The sequence below is a fragment of the Nymphalis io genome, chromosome 23, assembly GCF_905147045.1.
Source record: "Nymphalis io chromosome 23, ilAglIoxx1.1, whole genome shotgun sequence".
NCBI classification, from domain to species: domain Eukaryota; kingdom Metazoa; phylum Arthropoda; class Insecta; order Lepidoptera; family Nymphalidae; genus Nymphalis; species Nymphalis io.
This window is the reverse complement of record NC_065910.1, coordinates 60,589-86,405: the sequence shown is the minus strand read 5'-3', so window position 1 is coordinate 86,405 and position 25,817 is coordinate 60,589. Positions and strand designations below refer to the sequence as shown.

Genomic DNA, 25,817 nt, shown 5'->3' with positions numbered 1-25,817 from the left:
ATTACCGCTGATTTATAAAACGGCTTACGACGCTCCGCCATTTTGCTGTTTATTTTTTTGGGTAAATGACGGTCTGTTGTATTCTGTTCATATAAAAAGGTTTTTTTTTGTATATTTTAAAAGCCCTTACGTGTGGTCGTTAATTGTTTATATACGAAAGCGTTACCAAGAGTTTCTTCATGCAAGTGATTAAAAAAGCGTAATGACAACCGATTGTTTATGCAATAGTCCTATATCAGAATATTCCTGTAGCTCGCAATCAGATAACAAAGGGCTGATGGACAGAGTAGGAAGAGCACGCGCAGATACATGATATATGTAAACATAGCTACCTCCTTGTTGTAGTGGTTATAAAGCTGCGTATACCGAAATACTGAGTTCAAAACCCGGGTCGGACCACTAAATGGTGATTGGCTTATGTGTTAAGAAATTCTCAGTAGAAGCTTGGAATTCTTGTTTAAATTTTACTCCATATATATAGCCGAGATGGTCCAATGGTTAGAAGGTGTGAATCTTAACCGATAATCGTGGGTTCAAACCCGGGCAGGCACCACGGAATTTTCATGTGCTTAATTTGTGTTTATGTAATTCATCTCGTACTTGACGGTGAAGGAAAACATCGTGAGGAAACTTGCGTGTGTATAATTTCACTGAAATTCTGCCACATGTGTACCCGTATTGGAGTACCTGGTACCCGGAGTTTAAAAAAAAAAACTGTGTATCCACCAACCCGTATTTGAGCAGCGTGATGGAATATTTCCCCAAAAAAGGAGAAGAGGCCTTAGCCCAGCAGTGGGACATTCATAGGCTGTTACTTTACTCCTTTGTTGTCTTTAAATGATTAAATGAAATGAGTTCAATAGCCGTCAGTTTAAATGTTCCACTTCTGCCGAGAGTACCATTTTTTACAATAAATCTTCGATGTTAATAATATTCATGTAAATAAATGGTTATAAAATGGTATGCGTGAGATATTGTTCTTTTTAAGTTTTATAAGTTAGAAAGACCATGATGACCAATTGAATAAATAATCACAGAAAATTAAACAACACTGACACGTCGTGTGCCGAATCAAAGGTGCGCTTCAACAATGGAAATTGTTTTGAACATCAATAAAAAATTATGGCTTGGTGAGATATGCGATGTGCAGCGAGCGTATGTGCGCATACAATTTGATAGGAGGCGCGTGCCGTGGACAGGTAGGGCTGCGAAGGGCCTTGGTGTATTCCACTTACGACATTTTGGTACATAGGTATAGAAGAAACATATTTTATTATAATGTAATATGTACATATGTATGGCCTCATTATAAAGACTTATTAAATAAGCAAAAATAAGTTATCTGTGAATGAAAAAAAATATTTATTATAATATTATTTCTATAAAAAGATTTTTTTATGAAAATATTCAAAAAAAATGGAGTCTTATAACAATAAGCTTCAAAACTCCTGTACAAAATGTGAGAAGCCCTTTTTAATATTTTTTTCTGAAAAATGTTTGTTGGAATAATATTTCCATATAGTAAATAGGCCTTAGCCCATTTATTTAAAGGCTGTTACTTCAACAATTTATGTAACAAAAAATTGACATATTTTCTGCCTTGTAAGCGCTAATTTTTAATCATTTTTAATACATATATGTTATACGTGTTGGATACATTAACATTTTAACTATCATCGGCCTCACTTACAAGCTCTACACAGAACAGAACAATATAGATCAGCAAAGGTGCATTTAATAGTCGCTTGATTGATGTTTATTAGAGGGGGAAACAATTTGACCTCCTATTACTCCATTACTACTATCCCCGAACATGTTACACTAAGACTATTGCTATAGAATACATTTTCGCTCAGCACAATGTTCATACACAGCAAGGCTATGATGGTAATTTGAACTATGTATAACTGTAGCGAGTTCGTCTGTTCTCGTGAGAATGCTCCGCGCGATTGACGTGATTTCGTTTGACGTGCAAAAGTAATTGAAAATTCCATTTCAAATGAATTAAACGACGAGTGCAAGATTGATCTGGACAGATGAGAGTTATTGGATGCTAAGCCTCTTTTAACTATTATTTTTATTAAACAATTTCGTTTGCACAAAATATATATAGTATTTAAGCCCATATTGTTATTATTAGAAGTAGAACAGAAATATTTCATTATAAGAATAAATACAAGGACATAAATTTGTTGCCTGTTACTTCTCAATAGATATTCTCTGACATCATGAATGATCGGAAAAATGTTAACGAATTTGTGAGAAATCGCGATACTCATAACATTAATATGGGGAACAAGAAAATGTAGTTTTTTTAAATCACTATGTAAGTGTAATGCTCCTGGTATATTGAATTAAGGTTTTGACTCTTATAAACACTAACTCATCACTCTCTCTTACTCGACTAACTGACGTCACTCTTGTGGGGCAATGTTTTACATTAGGATGCCAGAAACCATTCAGAGAATTGTTGCGGAATTGAAAATGTAACCCAAGACGTTTGTATGTGCGTTAATATCACACATTAGATGAGTTTTTAACCGCCTTCAAAAAAAAACAGTAGGCTCGCAATTCGGCTGTTTGACTTTTTTATGGGCTGGTATTCTATTAAAACCAACTTAGGTTTTGTTTTTTAAACAGACAATTCATTAAAAGTTGAAAGGGTATTTAAAATGTTTAAAAAAAATACAAATATAATGATTGTTCTTCCACATCAGTAATCTTAAAATATTGGTTTAGATAATGCTTGAATATCAAAACAAGGCGACACATCAAAAATAAACTCAATTAAAATTTAACTCAATTTTTAGTGAGAAAAAAACAATAATATTGTCTATCAGCAGACGCCTACTGTCAATAAACAAAAATAACAAAGCTTACATCTGAATTAAGTTCAGATCATACGAAACTTGTAGAGCGAACGTCCCCAGTGTTCTGTTAATGCATTGTAAATGAGTGAGATAATAGATAGGTTATGTATTGATTGATCATTATAAATAGCGGTACGAGTTATTTATAAATTTTTTACAAAAAAAATAAGATATTCATTTATATAAAATGTAAAATTATTAACTTCAAAAACACCATCGCTCAATGAATAAACAACTATTAGGGCGTGTCCACACCCCGCTGTGTTAATGAGCTTGCGAACAACAAATAGATATTAGGCGATTACGTGGCACGTGTGAACCGGCGTTATTCCTCTGACAATACGCACGTGACGCTCCAGGGGAAGGTAGATTATAATAATTTTTTTTTATTAATAGTTAAAATTTGTAAATCTATCGGCGCCTAAAAATAAATTATTATTCAAAATAGAATCATTTTCTATACAACAATCAGCTGCATAGGAATCAATATGATGTTATTTAATGTGCTAAGAAATAAAATCAATCTCTGCTGCTTACATTGTGCCAAGTCTTCAGCACGTGACTGAACATTCAATACTTTATGACACGATACGAACAAAATAAATTGCCCGGGTGTCTATAAATTAGACGAGATGATAAAATTAATTTTAATAAGGCAGACGAGCCGTTGGACGACCTGGTGAGTCTGAGTGATGTCATAACCCTTGTGCCTATAATAAGAAAGTAACACATAGTATGGCGGTGGATTAAATGTAAATGGCTGTTGCTAACCCAGAATGTACCAAATCATTATACCGATTAAAATATTATATTCCATCGAAAAACAAAACTTTCTACCCTGCAGTCCCTTATGCCCGGGGAGTGATCCATTACAGGCACGCGGTTTCCATTTGCCACAGCAATAAGACAGACGCAAGGGTCGCGTCGTCATCTCCAAGACCTCCCACACGCCATTGTTCGTGATACGAAATTGTAAAAAGAGGAATATTTAAGATCTACCGGAAGCGGCGCGGTGCGCTGGCGCACAGTAGCGGTGGCTCTCAATTAGCGGGCAAATGTGAGAATACTATGTGAACTGTACTGGGAATACGGGATGTTCCAAACTGGGATATTCTATTAGTATGAAGAAATTGTTTCTCGACAAACATTTGAAAACATTTTCATTGTCTGGTACAAGAAATATCGATAGTGTCCTTACCCATCCTGGATAGTAAGTGTATTAATTTTGTTTTAAATGCATCCATTTTATTGGTGAATCTCATGATATATATTATACAGACAGATTAAGCTTTTCCAAATAAGTAAATAATACTTGTAGCCAAAAAAATATAATTTATTTATTTACAAGGGAATTTGATCGACACCAGTCCTCTCAACATCAACCGTCGTGCCTCTATTGATACTAATATAATTAAAACCACAGCATAACTAATTAAAATGGTATCCCCGTAAAGACACTCAACCGCTTCAGTTCACCCTGTATGTATGTAAATGAGGCGCGCACGGCGCACGGCGCACGTCTGTGTTCACACGTCACCTCGCACCGCTGGGAACTTTCCTATCTATATCATACTTTGTATCATTTCCTTCACGTTTTTATGGCGAAATCATTTTAGTGATGACGCAACGTACGATGTTAAAGAATAGCGATATACTAAATATTTTTGTCATTTAGTGGAATATATTTCACTGCTGAAACTATGAACTTGATTGTAAACAAACCAATTGTCGTAGAAGATCTTGATAGTGTGGTTTGAGTCTGCCAGAAATGTCATAATATTTTTCAGGTAGGTGGAAGAGCATAAGGGCCACGTGATGGTAAGTGGTCGCCAAAGCCCATAGATATTGGCATTGTAAAAAATGGTAACCATCGCTTACATCGCTAATGCGCCACCAACCTTAGGAACTAAGATGTTATTTCTCTTGTGCCTGTAATTAAACTAGCTCACTCACCCTTTAAACCAAAACCCAACATTACCAAGTTCTGCTGTTTTGCGGTAGAATATCCGATGTGTGGGTGGTACCTACCCAGACGAACTTGCACAAAGCCCTACCTCACGTTAAAATCCAATATAAGGAATATGGTAATACCATTGTTTATGTTTTAATAGGTAGTTTTCGTTTCGTTAAGATTAATTGTGGTAATATGTGGTTTCTGGCAAAGAAATATAAGTCCACATCATTTCAACCCGCATATGCCGTAGATTTCAAATTCTTTAAAATATATCATACATTTGAAAATATATTATTTTTAATTTATTTTATACCGTATATTTTACATTTCCATAATTACAGTTATATAATATACCTACGAGTTGAGAAATATTGACGATATATATTACAAAAAAACCTTGGAATTAGAATAAGTTGACTCTCACGCATGTCCTCTCCACCTCATCTCACCTCATATAAACATTAAATAAAATTGAATAATAATAATTAGAATTAGCTTCACGTTTCATTTAATCCTTTCAATTACCGATTCATAAACACATGTAAAATACTCTTTGAATAAATTTTATGACCTAGTTTTTTAAATTGTGACCGTTAAAATAGATAAGACTGCGCGCAGCTGACCAGTATAACCAGGGATCTTTCTTCTATCAATAAACATACGCTTGCTGTGTCAGATGTGTCAGACATTAAGACGTGCAATGATACTTTCATTTAATAATAAAGCTCGCTGAGTTTCTTTCGTCGGTTCTTCTCAGATCAGGGCATTTTTTTTCCAAGCCTAGTGGTAGTTTCTAATTTGTCAATCAATAATTAAGTGTAATGCTTGTGTGTTGAATAAAGGATTTTTATTTGGTTAAATGGAAATTAAAATTGTTATTTAGACGATAAACCATATCCATCATAAAAATATGATGCTTTTCACGATAAAAATACTCTTAGGTATCATTTCAAATATTAAAATTTAAGTAAAGTGATTATTATCTTTAGTTCTCTTACCTTTTTTTTAATTTTACCTAGATATACTCTAAAAAGTAAGTTAATATTCTGTAACAGGCTATAAAGCTGCCGTACCGTAACAGCCTGTGAATGTCCCACTGCTGGGCTAAAGGCCTCCTCTCCTCTTTTTGATGAGAAGGTATGCATATAATATAAAGCTGGTATTCATATAATTCTCAGCTAAAGCAAACAGGGCAACAAGTCGTCGAGGGTGTGACCCCCGCCTTATAAATCTGTCGCGTGATTTAATATTAATGATGTTTTAACCTTAGTGATTTATTTCATCTGACGCAAGCTACGAACCATAGCGATTTGATAGCATCTATTTCTTATATCTCTCACATCAAGTTTTGTATGTTGTTTATGTCACCTCCACTCTTAAAGAAGAAGGTTTAGTATACACTGGTGGTAGGGCTTAGTGCAAGCTCGTCTGGGTAGGTACCACCCACTCATCAGATATTCTACCGCAAAACAGCAATACTTGATATTGTTGTGTTCCAGTTTGAAGGGTGAGTGAGCCAGTGTAATTACAGGCACAAGGGACATAAAATCTTAGTTCCCAAGGTTGGTGGCGCATTGGATATGTAAGCGATGGTTGACATTTCTTACAATGCCAATGTCTAAGAGCGTTGGTGACCACTTACCATCAGGTGGCCCATATGCTCGTCTGCCTTCCTATTATATAAAAAAAAAAAAAAAAATCTCTTACGTCACATTGTATACGAGATGGGACGAGTGACGCACTACGGAATACAAAAGCTGTAGCAACTACTACTAGTGCTGGCAATAACTTGATCGTGCCACGCAATGTCAAAATGCGCTAAGGCAGCGGTGTTCACCTTCACCCGTCAGCGAACATAAAGTTGAGCCGCGACGGATAGTACCACAAACCCACACAGATCTGAGGCAGGACCAAATACGATCTGGTACGAACCAAGTATGTAACTAAAGCCACATAACAATAAAATATATAGAGAAAAAAGTTACGCGAAAGAGGCAGGCGCGACGCCATTGCCTAAGCCTGAGCAACGAGAGCCTTTTCTCGTTGCTCATGCTGCAGAGGGTTATGAAACGCACGCGAAAAGCAGCCCGCCTCTAAGACCGACAAATCGAAAGAGCCTGTATACTAGTGTAAAGAAAGAAAAGTCGGTATTGAAGTACATAGTTACCTGCAACATCTGAACTGCTCTTGCAACTGACGATAGAATAACTACATATTACCGGTAAGTTGGCCTGAGGCAAGACATAATTTTCCGGATATAAGTATTCAAATTTCGACATTTTTTAAATTACATTGTATGGGTCTCTATTACCATATACGTTTGATATATATATATATCAATATACAACTTTATTTCATTTGCCAGAGATAATATAGTGGAGCTGAAACTCTTAACACGCTCCCGCTCATGCGCTGACGCCGGGCGGCAGCCGGGTCGGTGCCGGGTCCGTAGGCCGATTTTGTTTATTGCTAATAAGCGCCGTAAGCCATCCGCCGCGATATTGTGCGTGTCGTGACTCTTGTGGGGGAATTTGCAAGGCTTTACTACATTTTTTCTCGCTTTTATTATGTTCGTTTAATTTTATTGTTATTTATTTAGATCTTTTGATTCTGTGTATTAAACTCCATCTAGAACTACCGATTCCTTCAGTTTCACACTTATAAAATGCCTATTTTATAAAAAAAAATCTATTTTAATTTACTTGGTTATAGGGCTTTGTGCAGGCCCGCCTGGGTGGGTCACCATCCACTCATAAGAAGTTCTGCCGCTGAGCAGCAATACTTAGTATTGTTGCGTTCCGGTTTGAATGGTGAGTAACAAAGGGCACAAGGGACATACCATCTCAGTTTCCAAGGTTGATGATGAATTGACGAGGTAAGGAATGGTTATTTTTTCTTGCCTCGCCAATGTATATGGGTGGTGGTAACTACTTACCATTAGGCCCATTTGCTTGTCCAGGTCCAGGTCGTAGGCAGGTGCCTATAACATAAAAAAATATTAATTTATTTCATGTTTAGTAGAGCCCTTAGAGCTATTTGTCCTTCGCCTCAACTATATCCAGTCAGACCGTCGTCGCATCTGGCAATGATAATAAGGGAACAGGAGTGCACCGGTGTTGCGCGCACACTTTTGCTTTATAATATCTTCTGCGCAGTTGTCTATCAATTATTATTTCTTGAAATAATTCATTGTACCCTACCCCCCCTTAAAATACCCCCCCTTTTTAAGAGATGACTAATATTCTAATTAAGCGTAAAGCTTATATTAGGAGTAGGGAAGAAAAAACTATTTTAGTCATTCAAGTAGGTGTGCTTTCCGTGTGTTAATAGTATTTCAGTAAGAATTGCAAATATTCAGTAACGCGCTCTTGTGTCACGACACGTGTCGAAAGTTCTATTTAGTTAAGAAATAAGAAAATATATGAAATTTCAAACAATTCGTGCTGCCGGCTCTTAACACCAGCGAGTTCGATCACGCCTCGTCGTGATAATCACTCGCACAAATAAAAAGCTATTTGCGCGTAGAAACCGGAGCACGGCGCTACATGACCCACACTCTCGGCGAGGCACTGCACGATACACTTACTTATACTAACTTCGATAGCTTACAAGTGTGTGTTTCTCGTTATAAGCTCCTCTGACGTCAGACAAAGTCGCGAGGACAGCTATTATTTATATATTATGATATTTTACAAAAATTATGTTTTATATGTAAGTGATAAAAATAGGTATGTGTGTGTCTTGTGTACTTTTTTTAAAGATAATAATGTAAATAGTGTATGATTTTATAACGTCGTTCGAGAACTCATCTCACCTTGCATGTCGAGCCTCTAGAGGTTATAATATTTTTCTATTTCTGCATGACTGACACACTTCATAATTACTGAATAAGTTAAATTCATTTAACTGAATATGCACTACAATAAAAATATATCGAGGAACATTCAAGTATTCCTATTGTATATTTGAATAGATAGGTATTATTGAATCAATAAATAATTTATAATTATTATTTTAGGTACGTTGTTGGTGGGGTTTATGCCGATGGAATTTTCCACCCAAGTTAGAATCGATCGCTCCAAACTAGCAACAGTTAAATTATCACCTCGACTGGAACAAGCCACGCTCTCGCCGTGACGCCTGTGTACTTTAGCTTTGTTTCTAGTTTGTTTGCTCATATCTTAGACACGACCAAATATATCGTTATCAAATTGTCACCTGTCAGTTGTAGGTTTTTCAAAGCTTCAACGGGCTTATTTTGCAATAGAACACAATTTTTTGTTCTCAGATCCAACATCATTTATGTGAAGTATATATATCAAATTCTAGTAACGTTATTCACATAAGTAAGTTGCAGGTACACTCTCTATTCCCTCTCTCTGAAAATCTAACAGGATGGGAAATCAACACGCCCGCAAAGACTTCAGGCATAGAACCTAAGGCATTACGTGCTTCTGGAGGCACGGTGTGTACATTTTCAACTTCCAGACTCCGGGCTACTATTAAGAAATTAAACAAAAAACATAATTACAATACAACGCGCACTTCATGTCCCTCGGCTAATATGCATATTATTATTATATATTTACTGGTGGTAGAGCTTTGTGCAAGCTCGTCTGGGTAGGTACCACCCACTCATCAGATATTCTACAGCAGTACTTGTCATTGTTGTGTTCCGGTTTGAAGGGTGAGTGAGCCAGTGTATTACAGGCAAAAGGGAAATAAAATCTTAGTTCCCAAGGTTGGTGGCGCGCATTGGCTGTATAAGCGATGGTTGACATTTCTTACAATGCCAATGTCTAAGGGCGTTTGGTGAACACTTACCATCAGGTGGCCCATATGCTTGGTGGACAAGTTATCTTACCGCGAACGAGCCGGAGCGCTATCATGCTCAGAAAAAACATCAGAAATCTCAATTTTGTTTTCAATTAAGCAAAAAAAGTATACATAAGAGTACGTAAATCATTAAACAAATTATACAAATTTGTATCCAATTATACGATCTAACAGCCCTAGCTGAGTGAGAACAAATGAAGTGTCTCTTGAAATCCGGTCGGAGTAAAGTAAATCCGATCGTCGGCAGTGGGTGAGTGGATATGCTGAATGTACATATGTATATTAAGTACATCAAGTCAAAGTAACAGCCCGTAAATGTCACCCTGCTACGCTAAGGCCTCCTAGCCTTTTTGAGGATTGGAGATTATACCACCACGCTGTTCCACTGAGGGCTATGTAAATAGATTGTACGTATAACAAAAATATATAAATGTCAAAACCTTCTAAATTCATCTACCTGTGATTGAAATAACCTACACTTGTAAAGGGTGAATAATGAATACACTGAAACCATACTTAAATAAAATAATTTTCAGTGAATGACGCTTACATACCCGTAAAAAAAGCCGAGATGGCCCTGTGGTAAGAACGCGTGAATCTTAACCGATGATCGTGGGTTCAAACCCGGGCAAGCACCACTGAATTTTCATGTGCTTAATTTGTGATTATAATTCATCTCGTGCTTTACGGTGAAGGAAAACATCGTGAGGAAACCTGCATCTTGTGTCTAATTTCACTGAAGTTCTGCCACATGTGAATTCTACCAACCCGCATTGGAGCAGCGTGGTGGAATAAGCTCCAAACCTTCTCCTCAAAAAGAGGAGAGGAGGCCTTTAGCCCAGCAGTGGGACATTCACAGGCTGTTACGGTTACGGTTACGGTACCCGTACATACCCGGATGCAAACATTAGACAAAGTATTTTAAATATTATTACAATGATAATATTCCTGAATAAATAATAATAGCTCATTTCACCCTACTTTCTTTGCAAAGTAAAACGCATTAATGAGTTTCCCGTGTTCTCTCCGGAGCACGTAGACAGAGACAAATGAAGAGCTGTCTCTGGGGAGCACGTCCATAGACGGAGATGCGCGTGGATTAATAGAACCTGTTTTTCCGATTATAAAGAAAAGAGGAACAATGAATTTATACATATAATTTTTCATCAGCAATTGTGGTACATTGCATTCTTCATATAAATTTTATATTCAAATATATTTGCTCGACTAAAAACAACAAATATTAATTTAAAAAGATTTCAGATGTATAAGACAAGACAGGCGACGACGACGACTATGACGCGACTGAAGAACCTGACCTCGTGACCATCGCGATCTAATGCGGCGTCCAATTATTCCAAAGGTACAGTAAAACTTCTGTGGAAATATGATTATTATTTGAGAAAAAAAAAGTATCGAAATTTGTTTAAAGGTTTTTGGTGTCTGGACTACTTGCAGATTAGGATACTTGTAATAATTTACTATTTTCTATCAGACCACGGCCGTACTACAATGAATACAGTTATTCAATACAAAAACTTGAAATACACACTTGTCATGTCAATAGTCTAAATTACTAGCGGTTAAAACTGCAATCTTCTCCGATATGCTCAGCATCTTCTGATATAATTTTTTTGTAGATCGAATTAGTAGTTTTTTTCGAAATAAAAAATCTGCTCATTTATTAGTATTATAGATGGTTGCAAGTTAAAGTATAATATACAATTATTCAATTAATCAACTTAGAGATATGCACACGGATCAGCAGTTTCCTTAAAATATTCTTTCGCTTTTAGTGGATAATATAGGAAATTTTGCCTAAAGAGACATTATAAAAATTAAAACAACTATTTGTGCATAAACAAACAGTTAAAATAAAATAAATTTTAAAAGATCACAGAGTACCTGTATACAAAATGCTTTACATATCGTTTCCTGTCACTAGAACTGACTGGGATGCCAGTATCAATAGTCAAAGTATATTCGACTGCCTCGTGTCAAGTGGCTTATAATGGCTGCAGATCCCTAGGTCCTCAGTTCGTAACCTGGGTCGGGCTGATAAAAAACTGGGGTGTTCCGACAAGAAATTATCAATAGTAGTTCAGAGGTGTATCGTGTATTCAGATTACGTATATCGTGTATCGAGTTAACACTCACATTTGTGCTATAGCTATAATTTAAATATATCGTGCGCGGTTGACTAGCCTCTCTTGGGGATGGCCGCCGTCGCCGCAATCACTCAAGAAGGCATCACCATTATCAATAGTCGGAGTTTATGTGTAAAGCTTTAGATAAGTATATTTTTAATAATATTATAGCTATAAGCATATTTAGCAACAGTTACACTTTATATCACAAGCTTCTCACAAGCCGCATGCACAGATAATTAATCCAAATACCATCAATTAAAAAATTAATATACAGACAATATTTCATTAAGGGTTTTTTTTTATATATAGATAAATTTTAAAAGTTAAATTTTAAAATTTTAAAAGTTCGAGATGGCCCAGTGGTACGTGAATCTTAACCGATGAACGTGGGTTCAAACCCGGGCAAGCACCTCTGGTTTTTTATGTGCTTAATTTCTGTTTATAATTCATCTCGTGCTTTTCGGTGAAGGAAAACATCGTGAGGAAACCTTCCTGTGTCTAATTTCATCGAAATTCTGCCACATGTGTATTCCACCAACCCGCATTGGAGCAGCGTGGTGGAATAAGCTCAAACCTTCTCCTCAAATAGGGAGAGGAGGCCTTAGCCCAGCAGTGGGACATTTGCAGGCTGTTCCTTTGCTTTTTTGCTTTTATATAGATAAATAACATGTTGTAATGATGATTAAGTAAGTAAGTAGTTCGTACTCCTTTTTTTTTATTATACGCTGGAAAAACGCATTACGCGTTTCCCCCACGGGAACAGTGGGGGGGGGGGTATGTGGGGCCTATCGGTGTCCAAGCCGCCGAGTGCACCCCGAACATCGGAATACCCACTAAAAAACCAGCGGTACCCTTTCCGTCTTAACGAGAAGCGCCACGGGATCGCTTTCGCATGCTACCGTGACGCTCATGTAGTTCGTACTCCTGTATCAGCTTTTTATAAATAATTATTTGCCAAGCTTTTAAAGTTCAAATTTCAAGTTAACATTTTTTTTATTAAAAAAAATAAAATAGGTTGTTTCTTTATGACGTGTTTTTTCATTATTATGAACAAATAAAAAAGGGGCCAACGACACGCGGTGTTCCCAGGCGGTCACCCATCCAAGTACTGAACGCGCCCGATGTTGCTTAACTTCGGTGATCGGACGAGAACCGGTGTATTCAACATGGTATGGACGTTGGCGAGATGTATGGTTAATTTATAAAATAAAAATAAATAAGTTGTATAAAATATTCAAAATTATTATAAGCCATGCAGCACCATCTAACGTTGAACATGCAAAACATATTTAGTTCTCGTAAATTGCGATAGATAGAGCTTATTCGGTTTCACTCCTATTCCCTACCAGATTGTTCATGTGCTTTGTAATTTATATGTTACATACCAGATGACGTTCGAGGGTTTTTAAGATTAAAGCTAACAAATATTATACGTATTGTATGATCTGTGATCATAAATATTACATATAAACTGGATTATACTTTGTACATTTGGTTATTCATATTTAGATTTTTCACATCTGTTTTGGAACAAAACTTCTTAACCTACGTAAATGTTAACTTTAAAATTTGTAATAAAAGAAATATGTTAACTGCCTATAACCTTGTTACAATATCTTATTCATGATTTCTTTCATACATTATAATGTAAAAATATGTATACATATGTGTATAATATAAATACAAACAATATATGAGTTTATAAAATGGAATAATTGTCATACTCAATAAATAAAGCAACATTTTGTGATACTTACTGACATCATCGCATGTATTAAGGAATAGGGAGCGGCAATTGGATAAATCTAAAATAATCGGTGTGTTTAAATATTTAGTGAGCCCCGTTTATGTGCAAACACTATTACATAACTTATACGACAATTAAGTGGATACTTTATATTTACGCTAGCCTTTAGTGTACAATCTGTAATTTTAAATTTTACACTAAAAAAGTTTTTTTTTATGTATTTAAAAATAAAAAACATAAATATTACAAACAATACCTTTGTATAGAGTTATCATTCAATCAAGATTTTATTTATTGAACGCAATTTCCACATTTCTCACCGTTTTTAATTGTACTCTATACCGAAGCGACGTCTCTCCATTCTTCTTTAGGTAGTCTGTGTGAGTTTCTAGCGATCGACCGTTCAGCAGCTGCTGTTATTTAAAAATTTCCTTATGAGCACATCATTTCTTCAGGTGACCGCAATTCTTCTGTCTGCTTCATCTATATTTCTTCTAAAAGGGTATCTTTGCTAAAAGGGGAATGTGCGTTTCACTAGACATACTTTTTTTTACAAACTCACAAACAACATTCCTCTGATGTTGTTTTGTCGAAATGGATGTGATTCGTTTTGTCAAGATTAATTATTTTCAATCTGACTTTTATATTGGTTTTATATGAGTCATTTACCACGTTATTAAAGTATTGTGGGTGTTCTGAGTGCAGAGATAATGTTCTTAGCGAATCTGAGGTAATAGTTGTTAAATTCCCATTTATGTTGATTCTTTGCTTCGACCATGGTAAGCCTCTCATTATGTGTCATAGGACCAATGTGAACAACTTTGGCGATAAAGATTCACCTCGTCTCACGCCTCCGATTATGTCGATTATTGTGCCTGTTGTATCGAGTTTGACTCTACATGAGCATGGCACAGATTTTTATTAGGAGATTCTTATATTTTTCGTTTATTTTTGCGTTTTAATGCGTCTCAGATAGTGTGTGACACAGAGTTAAAAGCTTTTTTGTAGTCAATGAAAGCTGCTTAAATGGTCTTTTAAAATCTAACTATTTCTCTATTACTCGATCGAGACTATTTGAATTCGATCCACTGAGCTGAAACAGCTTCTAAATCCTGCTTGCTCAATAGATTAGTAAAGTGTATTACGATGTCTAAGGACATTATTTCAGGCATATTGTGAGGGAATGCTTTATAAAGACAGGCCATGAAGCTTATTGAACGTATATTCCAATGAAATAATAAACAAATAATTAAGTATTTTAAGATCAACCAGCTTTTATAAAGCATAATGTTGTATTGTATAAGAGCAAAAAACAGCAAAAAAGGGCCAACGACATGCGGTGTTCCCAGGCGGTCACCCATCCAAGAACTGAACGCGCCCGATGTTGCTTAGCTTCGGTGATCGGACGAGAACCGGTGTATTCAACATGGTATGGACTTTGGCGAATTTATAAAAATATATTTAAATATATTTTGCGTGATTAAAGATTCCATATGCTTTAATAGAGCACTTAAAAGATGACATTATTATTATAATCTTCAAACACATAAACGCCATCTAGTGTGTAACGAGTACATTACACAATACATGAACAATCTGGTAAGAAGAAACCGAATAACTTACATCTATCGCAGTTTACTTTAACTAAATCTGAATTGCATGTTCAACGTTAGATGGCGCTGCAAGACTTCATTTTGAATACGTTATTAGAGCCTATCTATTTTTATTCCATAAATTGATTTTAGATCTCGCCAACGTCCATACCATAAAAATACACCGGTTCTCGTCCGATCACCGAAGTTAAGCAACATCGGGCGCGTTCAGTACTTGGATGGGTGACCGCCTGGGAACACCGCGTGTCGTTGGCTCTTTTTGCATTTTGGTTTTGTGTAAATTTTCATTTACCACAAGAAACCTATGCAAATAAATAAAATTTAAGTGTCTGTCTGTAATTTTAAAGTTAATATGGCTATTTGCGAATTGTTAAAACAATCATTTTATTTTTGTCGGCTTAAAAATTACAAATTGTAGTAACTGAATTTATTATAAAAAGTATTTTTAGGTTCTTTTTAGTTTTTATTTCATCAACATCGGTTGAGTCTATCAAAAGTTATAAAAGCGTAGGCATTTTTGTTCTTTTAATATATGTTGCGGCCCATACATATAGTGTGCTGAATACGTAAATTTCTAAATCGCTGTGTCCAGATTTTCCGGAGTGGTGTGACCTTCTGCCATACATAATAGCATTCTGTCGTTGTTCTGTCGTCTTTCCGTCTGATTATTTTGAGTTCTTTTACTTATTACAATATTATATCCATAATTTTGAATACGTTGTGGCCTTAGGTTGCGATTATTGATTCAGTTGTCTATTTGTCTATAAAGTTAATATTGTTCTTTTTAATTTTATATATTATTACTTTAACTTTTAACATTACGTATTCTTTAATTTGTAGGGTCTAATAAAGTCTGCATTAAATTGTTTAGTTTTGACCTTATTTATAGTTTAATTCGATGAGAAGGATTGTAATTTTTTTTACGTGCTGCTGCTTTACACATGAGTATTTATATGTAGCATGTTCACGTGTAAGTCCATGCCAATGATATAGTTGTCCTCACAAATTTAAATACTACACCTAATTTAGTATATGAGGAGACATTACAATAATTCAGTTAATTCCTTTTAGTTTAATTACTAGTTTTTTTTTTATATTATAGGTGGACGTACGAGCGTATGGGCCACCTGATGGTAAGTGGTCACCAATGCCCATAGACATTGGCATTGTAATAAATGTTAACCATTGCTCGCCACCAACCTTGGGAACTAAGGTATTATGTCCCTTGTGCCTGTAATTACACTGGCTCACTCACCCTTAAAACTGGAACACAACAAAACCAAGTACTGCTGTTTTGAGGAAGAATATCCGATGAGTGCCACCACAAAGCCCTACCACCAGTAAATACTTTTCAGTTCACACTTTGTCAGCTATAATAGGAATAATTAACATATTTCGACCTTTTTATCCTGTTTAACTGGATCAAGACGCGGCTGAAGCCGCAAGTGAATTGTCATTAATACAATAAAATCGTTAATTGTTTTAAATATATCACCACTTGTGTCCATTTAATATTACTCATGACGAAGTCATTGGTCATTCCAGAGTTACATGACGTAATGAAAGTATTATTATTTGTTTAACTTTAAATGAGAGAATTATTATAACGTAATACAACCTTGATAGCAATATATATGTACGCTAATATACATTAGAAATAATTGCATTATACACCTCACTGCTTATTATTCTGATATCTCCTCGTTAAGTCTATAATCATTTATAAGATTATATAGTAAACAGATACATGTTATTTAGACAATTTAGTGTATATATACCATTACACATAGATACACGATTACTTATATACTTAGTATAGTAAAATTATAAAATCAACAAAGGCAATCAGCTTTTAATCGTTGATTGTCTTGTAAACGTGCTTCGCTTATTAATGATTTTTAATATGAGTTTGAAATGTACACTAGCGAATGTTAGTGTATTAAAATACACCACGTCGATGCTCGTAATATTGTTTTAAATTGAATTTCAATAATCATTCGTGCTTAATAATATAATTTGTGAATTCGCCGCCGTGTTTCTATCTACAATATTACAAAAACTTTGTTTACTTTTGACTGCCTCTTTGGTCTAGTGGCTTGATATAAGGCCGCAGATCCGGAGGTCCTGGGTTCAATTCGCAAGTCGGGCCAATAAAAAGTTATTGGGTTTTTCTGTCAGAAAATTCTCAGTAGCAGTCCGGAGTGTGGAAGTTGGAAGTGTGGATACTCCCGTGCCTCGGAAAGCACGTAAAGCCGTTTTTCCTGCGCCTGAACTCTTTCTGGTCGTGTCGGATGGCTGTCCCATCGGATTATGAGTGAGGAAGAGAGAGAGTTCACCTGTGTTTACGCACATGCTTGTGCACTATAATATCTCCTGCGCAGTTGACTTATCTCTCTTGAGATTGGCCGCCGTGGCCGAAATCGGTCTGGAGGACAGTATTACAAAAACACATTTGCAGTCTGTATGTTTAAACGTGCTAATCTTTGGGACTTCGAGTTTAATTTGCTATTGTTTCGATTTTTGTTTGCATTTGATGCCTTGTTTATTGTGTAAAGTAGGTTTAAGTATATTTTACATTATGACTTAAGGAGCGAAGCTGAGCAGACGAGGCACGGCTGCGCCGGGCGCGTAGGGCAAACGGGTGGCGATATTTAGTTTAAGAGATTGCTCGGTTACAAAATTGTAAGCCGCGGGACAATTAAAGCTATACACTTAGTATTATCATCCTCACCTCTCAGCCTCCGTGTTCTATATCTCACCGCGATAATCCTATGGGGATGATTGCATTCCTACGAATGTTGAAACTCCGCGAACTATTGCAGTTTAATAACCGGCAATGTCAAGGCAGACAGGCAGCAGACGCTGAATAAAGCTTACACATTTGGTTTTGAGCAAAAATAATTAGGTACTTGTTAATATATTACAGTACCTATTGACTTATTGGAATAATGAATGATTTAATGAGACGACTGTTTTTTTTTCGATAATTGACTTACATCCCTTTCAATTTATTGGCACTGAGGCCCAAGTGTCCAGATCCAACTGTATTCCACTATAACACTGGTGATTTGTAACACTTTCTATGGAAAGCCGAATACCAGCATAAGTCTGCGATGAGCCGCAACAGTAGGTCACACAAGAATATTACTGCAATTATAAGTGCGTCACGCACGCTCGTTATTATGAAACCCTTGTATAACGTCACGTGCCTAAAACGGTTTGAATGAAAAAGTCTTAAAAAAGAAAAAGTGAAAATTCGGTCATCTCATTGAACATGTTACGTAGCAATCATACAGCGCGGTCGGCGTTCGGGCTCCGAGCTCCGTGTCAAGATCTGTGTCCAGTGTTTTGTTACATCGTATTTAGTGTTTACTTTCACGTGTAAAATGATATCGAAGTGTAACTGACAAATATATTATACCGAACACTAATCCATCGATGACTGACGTGAATGAACGCCTATCGGATACAGGGCGGCGCATTTGTCTATCTTGGAATCACATTCGTATCAGTTAATTGTCAGTTACAAGTTTATCTTTAACTAGCTATCCACGCAGTTTCAACCTCGTTCAGCGTTACTGCTCCGCCCCCAGTGTATTCGAGTGTACTTTTATACTATAGTTTTTTTAAATAGATCTTGACATGAGTGCGCTCAAACAAACAAATAATATAATATAAATAAATTTATAAAATAGTTTTTTGAATGCCTCGTTGGTAAAGTAGTAGATATAAGGCCGCAAATCGCGAGGTCCTGGATTCAAATCCCAAGTAGGGACAATAAAAAAGTTATAGTTTTTCTGTCGCAGATTCTCAGTACCAGCCCGGAATCTGGAAGTTGAGTGTGAATACTCCTGTGCCTCGGAAAGCACGTAAAGCTGTTGGTCCTATATAATAATATGTCCTGCATAGTTGCGTTATATTCAGCGCAGTTGGTTAATCTCTCGTAAGACTTACCGCCGTGGCCGAAATCGGTCAGGAGGACATAATCATCATTAACAGAGTCGCCAGACACTATCTGTGGACTTAATTATACATGTACTTAGTACAATCAAAAGGTAATTATAAAATTACAATTAACTGCATCGTTGGTCTAGTGGTTTACCCGGAAGTCCTGGGTTCAATTCTCAATTCGGGCCTATAAAAAGTTATTGGGTTTTTCTATCATAAAGTTCTAAGTAGCAGCCCGGAGTCTGGAAGTTGGAAGCGAGTACACTCCAGCGCCTCGGAAAGCACGTAAAGCCGTTGGTCCTGCGCCTGAACTCTTTCCGGTCGTGTCGGATTGCCGTCCCATCAGATTATGAGAGTTAGGGAATAGAGAGTACACCTGTGTTTGCGCACATACTTGTGCACTATTATATCTCCTGCGTAGTGTGGCCGAAATCGGTCTAGAGGACATTACTCAGTACATACAACATATATTCGTGTCTTTATTAAATGCAGAAGCTTTTAAAATGATTCAATATTCCCTTCTAAGCCCGAGGCTTTGTGCACGAAGTGATTTCAAGAATGCTTCAAAGAGTCGGAATCAAATGTGTAGCTTTCACATTCCTAGGATTCCTGCATACGATTGCCAATATTCCCACACATTGTTACTCTCTTCTCTGCTTTGATTACAAAATGGAACATCTCGTTCCATTTTGTTATTTTAACTCAAGCAAGTCTGAGCTCTATATTTTATGAAACAGCACTACGAATAAAATTCCTTTACAAATACCACATTTCTATTATTTACACACTGTGATCCAGTGGATCAGATAAATGTAGCAAAGTAGCAGTAATAGCCTGTAAAGTTCCCATTTTTGAAATATGAGTTATTCGCTGCTCCGAGGGTTGGTGGAAACACATGTGGCAAAATATCACCCGACACACGCAGGTTCCTGTGAACGACGTTTTCTGTCTCGTACACGCGAGAGGCTCAGTAGCTACTTACGTACTTACGTGCAGTGATTGTTGTTATTGTGTTATTTTAAGCCCAAAACAAAAGGTGTATTCAATTTTGTATCTCACATACGATCTCGGTGGGTCGTGACGTAACACATACAATTCAGCAGAGCCATTCAAGAATGCTGCGCGCGCAGGTGTGTGCTCGTAGCTTTCATTGCCAGAGGCGGCTATAACGTGCGTACATTGAGCTAAGCATTATCTCACATATTTAAGGTTGCGTAGGTAGGTTATGTACATGTTGTGATTATTTATTTAATGAGTCTTCGACAAAATATATGTACTCTCACTTATACGCTCCTTTTGTCACAGGATACAATCAATCAGCAAGCATAATATAGCTGAGCTAATTATATATATAATATAAAATAATGAATAATTAAAGTTAAGAGATTATTGTTAAACTTAAATTTCGATTTCTCCAAATCTTCTCTCTGTATAATATCGACGTACATACTTACATCAGAACGGACGCCTCGCTGTAATTATACATTATATATACCCGTAGTCAATGTAACAGATATACAGAGATAGAACTTTATTGCGATTACTTTTTGTGACTTTTTGTTTTTATTTATGACATGCAGGTGCACTAGTTTGGCGCAAAATACAAACGAAATGAAAATGTCTGTGCTAAACTTTATCACTATAATCTGACTTCGGCGTTTGGTACGACTTTATTTTACAGAAAAAAAATTAAACTCACATCAGCCTACAAAGATCTCCATTGTCAAAAAATAAATAAATTAAAAGCGAAACGCTAATAGCAATGTACATGAGAGTTTATTTGATTATAATTATAATTTTTATCTCGTAATTATTAACATATAAGTAGTTACACATTATTTGGAGTAGATTCTCTTCTAGATATTTCGGTCTTCGAGTTGGAGTTGGTATTATGTAACCGTTGATTGAATAAGTTTCAAGTACTTGACTTTGGAACTTGACTCCTTGCCTTTCGTTCTCTACCTAAATATATATATTTTTTGTCTTTAGTTTAAGGCGTCCCTCACCAGTTTTCTGCACTCCCATCTTGGTGGACAACCCTTTCATCCTTTATTCCACCGATTTAAGTGTAAATGTTTTAAAATAGGTAATTATAGAATTACATGTAATAATTAACATTTTAGATCTCGTGGTTTCCGGTACATACAGTGTATGTAGTGTAGGTGACCACTTATGTGTAAGACACGACAATAATGTTTGTTATTTAACTGGTTCTTAATGAGATAAGATCGAATCAACGAGTAGCCGCGCGTCGTGACGTTCACACTGCTTATTTATAAAGAATATTTTGCAACCTTCATAGAGAAAGTAAAATCGTTCAGAATGCTTTCACTGAATACGAGAGAATTAGGAGCCAGTAACTAATATAATATGTTAATCAGTTACACAAACACACGGACACGCCGCACACATGCGCACCTAATCGTATTGTGTAAGAAGTCGCGTTGTAAACAAACGTCGGTAAAATCATTCTATAAAATATAAAATTCATTCAAATTATAGAAATTCGACAAGGTTGTTAAATTTTATGTATATTTAAACATAACTGAAGTAAAAACTATTTATTAATACCTACATATATGCTCTGTCATCGCTAAGCTTAATTTGAATCATTTTATTTGAACCTCGTCAGGATCGTAAATATGTCGGATGATATCAATATAGCCAGTTGTGTATCCATCAACCTGCAGTGGAGAATCATCCTGTAATAAGTTGCAAATTGCCTTCATAAAAATACTTTTATTTGTGAATAATATACAATTATATATTTTCTATCCGCAGTCTCGGTGTAGTGTATTTACACGGAAAGGAAAAAGCCTAGCAAAGTCCGGCGTATAAACTAACACTATCCAAAAAAATCACGTCGGAACTTGTTCTGTTCCCGCGGAAAAGACAAAGCAACAACACTTACGCATTTATAATATAAATAGGAGTATAAGTAAGCCTGTGATTATTCTACTGCTGGATTAAGATCACTTCTTTTTTTTCTTTGAGGAGAAAGTTTGGAACTTATTCCACCACGCTGCGCCAATGCGGGGTGGTGGAACACACGTGGCAGAATTTCAGCGAAATTAAAGACATGCAGGTTTCCTCACGATGTTTTCCTTCGCCATCAAGCACGAGATGAATTATAAACAAAAATTAAGCACATGAAAATTCAGTGGTGATTGACCCGGATTGAACCCACGGTCATCGGTTAAGAGTCACGCGTTCTAACCATTCGATCTTTAAGTAAGTATGAACGATATTGGAGACAAAACATCAGTCGGTAGGTGAGATATCACTACTCACGTCTGTGTGACACATTCAAGTTACTCGTGTTACGTAAGGAAGGCGTGACAAAGAAAGCCGGACGCGATGCGTTTACCTACTTCTTGACGCAAACTTTATGGTTTTGCACATGAAATTTTTCATTTATTTTCTATTTGTGATATAATGTCCTGATTTTTAATATTACAAGTACCTAACCACTATAATATAATAATAAATTAATAAATTATAATAAGTAGAAGTCTGTTTTCGTTAACCATTATACTTGTATTAACACAACTGACCAAACACGGCGTCGGCGTCGACGAGACGTCCGTCGTCAAGGTAACAAGTGTTGCCGGTTTTTTTTAAATAAGAATTGTCATCTATGGTCTCAATAGGAAATAGGCCGCCTGGCAATGTGAGAGTTGCAAATTCATACCTGACCTAATTCGAAGCAATTGTCGTCGCCCTTAGTATATTTAGAAGAATTCCTTAATAAAAGATTTTTATTCGGTATAAAAAGATTATTTTTTTTTTTTTTTTATAGAAAAGGAAGGCGGACGAGCATATGGGCCACCTGATGGTAAGTGGTCACCAACGCTCTTAGACATTGGCATTGTAAGAAATGTCAACCATCGCTTACATATCCAATGCGCCACCAACCTTGGGAACTAAGATTTTATGTCCCTTGTGCCTGTAATTACACTGGCTCACTCACCCTTCAAACCGGAACACAACAATATCAAGTATTGCTGTTTTGCGGTAGAATATCTGATGAGTGGGTGGTACCTACCCAGACGAGCTTGCACAAAGCCCTACCACCAGTATTATATTATTTTATTGCTTTAAAACATAATATATTTATTAATATAACTTTTGAAAACTAATCGATTAATCAAATATGCTTCTAAATATTTAAACGCGAGCTTAGTTTGAAAGCATATTTAAATATAGAAAATGTTGCGTTTATAATATTAAATCAATAATTATTATAAGTAGAAGTCTGTTTTCGTTAATCATTATACTTGTATTAACACAACTGACCAAACACGGCGTCGGCATCGACGAGACGTCCGTCGTCAAGGTAACAAGTCTTGTCGTAAATAGGAGACTTAAAATTCCTTCCTTATACTATCACTCACGGTACAAATGCCTCAACTAGTGTTTAGTATGTAATTATATTCAAACTAAGATTCGACACAATAACAGCGGAAAGAGACATGTGCGAAAGAGACAAAAGTTTAGGATTCGGTCTGGATTCAGGATAAGCGCCACCGGAAGTTAGTCGTCAGCTGTACTGAACAATTAACACGTAATTTTAATCGCTGTTCTCATTTGAAGAGTCAGTGTGATTGGTGAGTGGCTAAGATTAATGATTGGATTGAATTTCGGTTTTCGATAAGTTGGTCGATGGGCGGAGTCACCCTTAACTATGAGGCATGGGATAAATATTTTAGGAATGTTACGCTGTAAACATAATATTTACTTATTTATTATAGAACTATTTATACATAGATACATGTAAACAATAATGATGAACAAATGAATTGCACTTAATTATAAGTCAAATCAAAAACAGAAAAATAAGATAAATAGTAATGCATATGACAATTAACGATAACATTTCAGCTCAGTAACAGCTTGTTAATGTCCCACTGCTGGGTTAAGGCCTCCTCTCCCTTTTGAGGAGAAGATTTGGAGCTTATTCCACCACGCTGCTCCAATGCGAGTTGGTAGAATAGACATGTGGCAGAGTTTCAATGAGATTAGACACATGCAGGTTTCCTCACGATGTTTTCTTTCGCTGTTAAGCACGAAATGAATTATAAACACAAATTAACACACTTGAAAATTCAGTGGTGCTTGCCCGGGTTTGAACCCACAACCATCGGTTAGGATCGCGTTCTTACCACTAGGCCATCTTGGCTTTTTTTCAGCTAATCTTAGATCAATAAATATGACATTCTTTAAGGTAATATGTACTCGTATTATACACCAAGGTAAATGAAAATGAGATTAATTTTTCCGAATATTACGACTTAAAGGTTATTGTTATTGAATCAATAATCGTCCTTGTCGAAAATATATACTGTTAAAAATATGTAATGTTATGTGAGTGTATATATATACACTATACACACACGAGTATTTAATAAATGCTAATATTTAATTTTATGGATATTTTTTTAATCTTCAAGCTTCGAACCGTGAGACCTTCCCAGACGCGCATCCTTTTTGGAAGGAAACGTAAAAAACAAACATCATAAAAAAGAGATGAGAAGGATACTAGAGAATATTAAACGTCAGGACAGGGAGAGACTCTGCACGAAGGACAAACCTGTAAGCTTATTGACCATTTTTATAAAATACTCGTCCAGTTAACATTCCCCATCCCATATTCTCGCCCGTTGTGTTGATGTGTCGCGCACTGCGCCGCGTAAACAAACCAAACAAACAAAACTTACCTCTTTATAACACTGGTATGATTTTAAACATGAGAATTGTTGTTTTTGAGAATTGAATTTTGTATTGACTACGCGTAACGTTGATGTACGACATCAATTCGCTAGCAACCAAATCGACTCACCCCTTAACCTCACATACGAACTGAAATAAATGGGTAATTCAGTGTATATTTCTCAAAACTATACAATCGATTTAACTTTATTATCGTTATTTTAGGAAGGCACACGAACAGATAGAAAACCTGAAGGAAAGATGGAAAGCGTTAACTTGTGCCCATTGACACTAACTCGGCAACAAGATTAAACCACTTCTTTTATCACCAATCATGGAATCTGATGATATCCGTGCCACCAATAACCCTCATTCATCCTTCAAAACCGGAACACAGCAATACAGAGTGTTGAAGATTAGCGGTAGAACGCTCTATAACGTTCACGAGAAATGTGATTTCCTCGAGTACACGGGTGTGTGTTGTTATGGCGCGCGTGTCGGTAATGTTACAAACGTTTAACAAATGTTTAAACGATGTTAAGCGAGTGTTTCCAGGACGTAGGAATTTTAAAATATCTCCAGTCACTTATAAACATTTTCGTAACAATTTACAATTTCGTAACGTCGTTTACTGTCGTTCATATTTTTTTAGCTTATATATACTTTGAAATCGAAACGTTATGATGGCACTTTAGTTATTTGTATTTTTTTATGTATATATTTATTTAATTTATTTAAATCTTCGATGTGAATAATCCCTGCAACAAAATAAATATTGACACCAATTTGATCATATATATATAAAAAGTAATTTTATATAGATAAAAGTAATTTTAAGCGGACTCAATATAAAAAGCATTTTCAATTATTTCATGAGGTGTACTTATAGTATTAGCAAGTATTAAAAGCATTTCATATATTTTTCTAAATAAATAACAAATAACCAGCCAACCAGCTTGGAATGTAACCTGCAAATAGGAATATTATACT

At 36.0% G+C, this 25,817-nt stretch overlaps 1 non-coding gene and 2 pseudogenes across 1 annotated transcript; 1 reads left to right on the top strand and 2 right to left on the bottom strand.

Annotated features, from left to right (window-relative positions):
• Positions 1-12,874: 12,874 nt before the first annotated feature.
• On the bottom strand, positions 12,875-12,993 carry LOC126777743 (5S ribosomal RNA). The gene has a single exon (XR_007670086.1). It is a non-coding gene; the product is annotated as a 5S ribosomal RNA (ribosomal RNA).
• A 1,888-nt stretch (positions 12,994-14,881) lies between these two features.
• Positions 14,882-15,000, bottom strand: LOC126777733 (5S ribosomal RNA; annotated as a pseudogene).
• Positions 15,001-15,307: 307 nt separating this feature from the next.
• On the top strand, positions 15,308-15,425 carry LOC126777735 (5S ribosomal RNA; annotated as a pseudogene).
• The last annotated feature ends 10,392 nt before the right edge of the window (positions 15,426-25,817 follow it).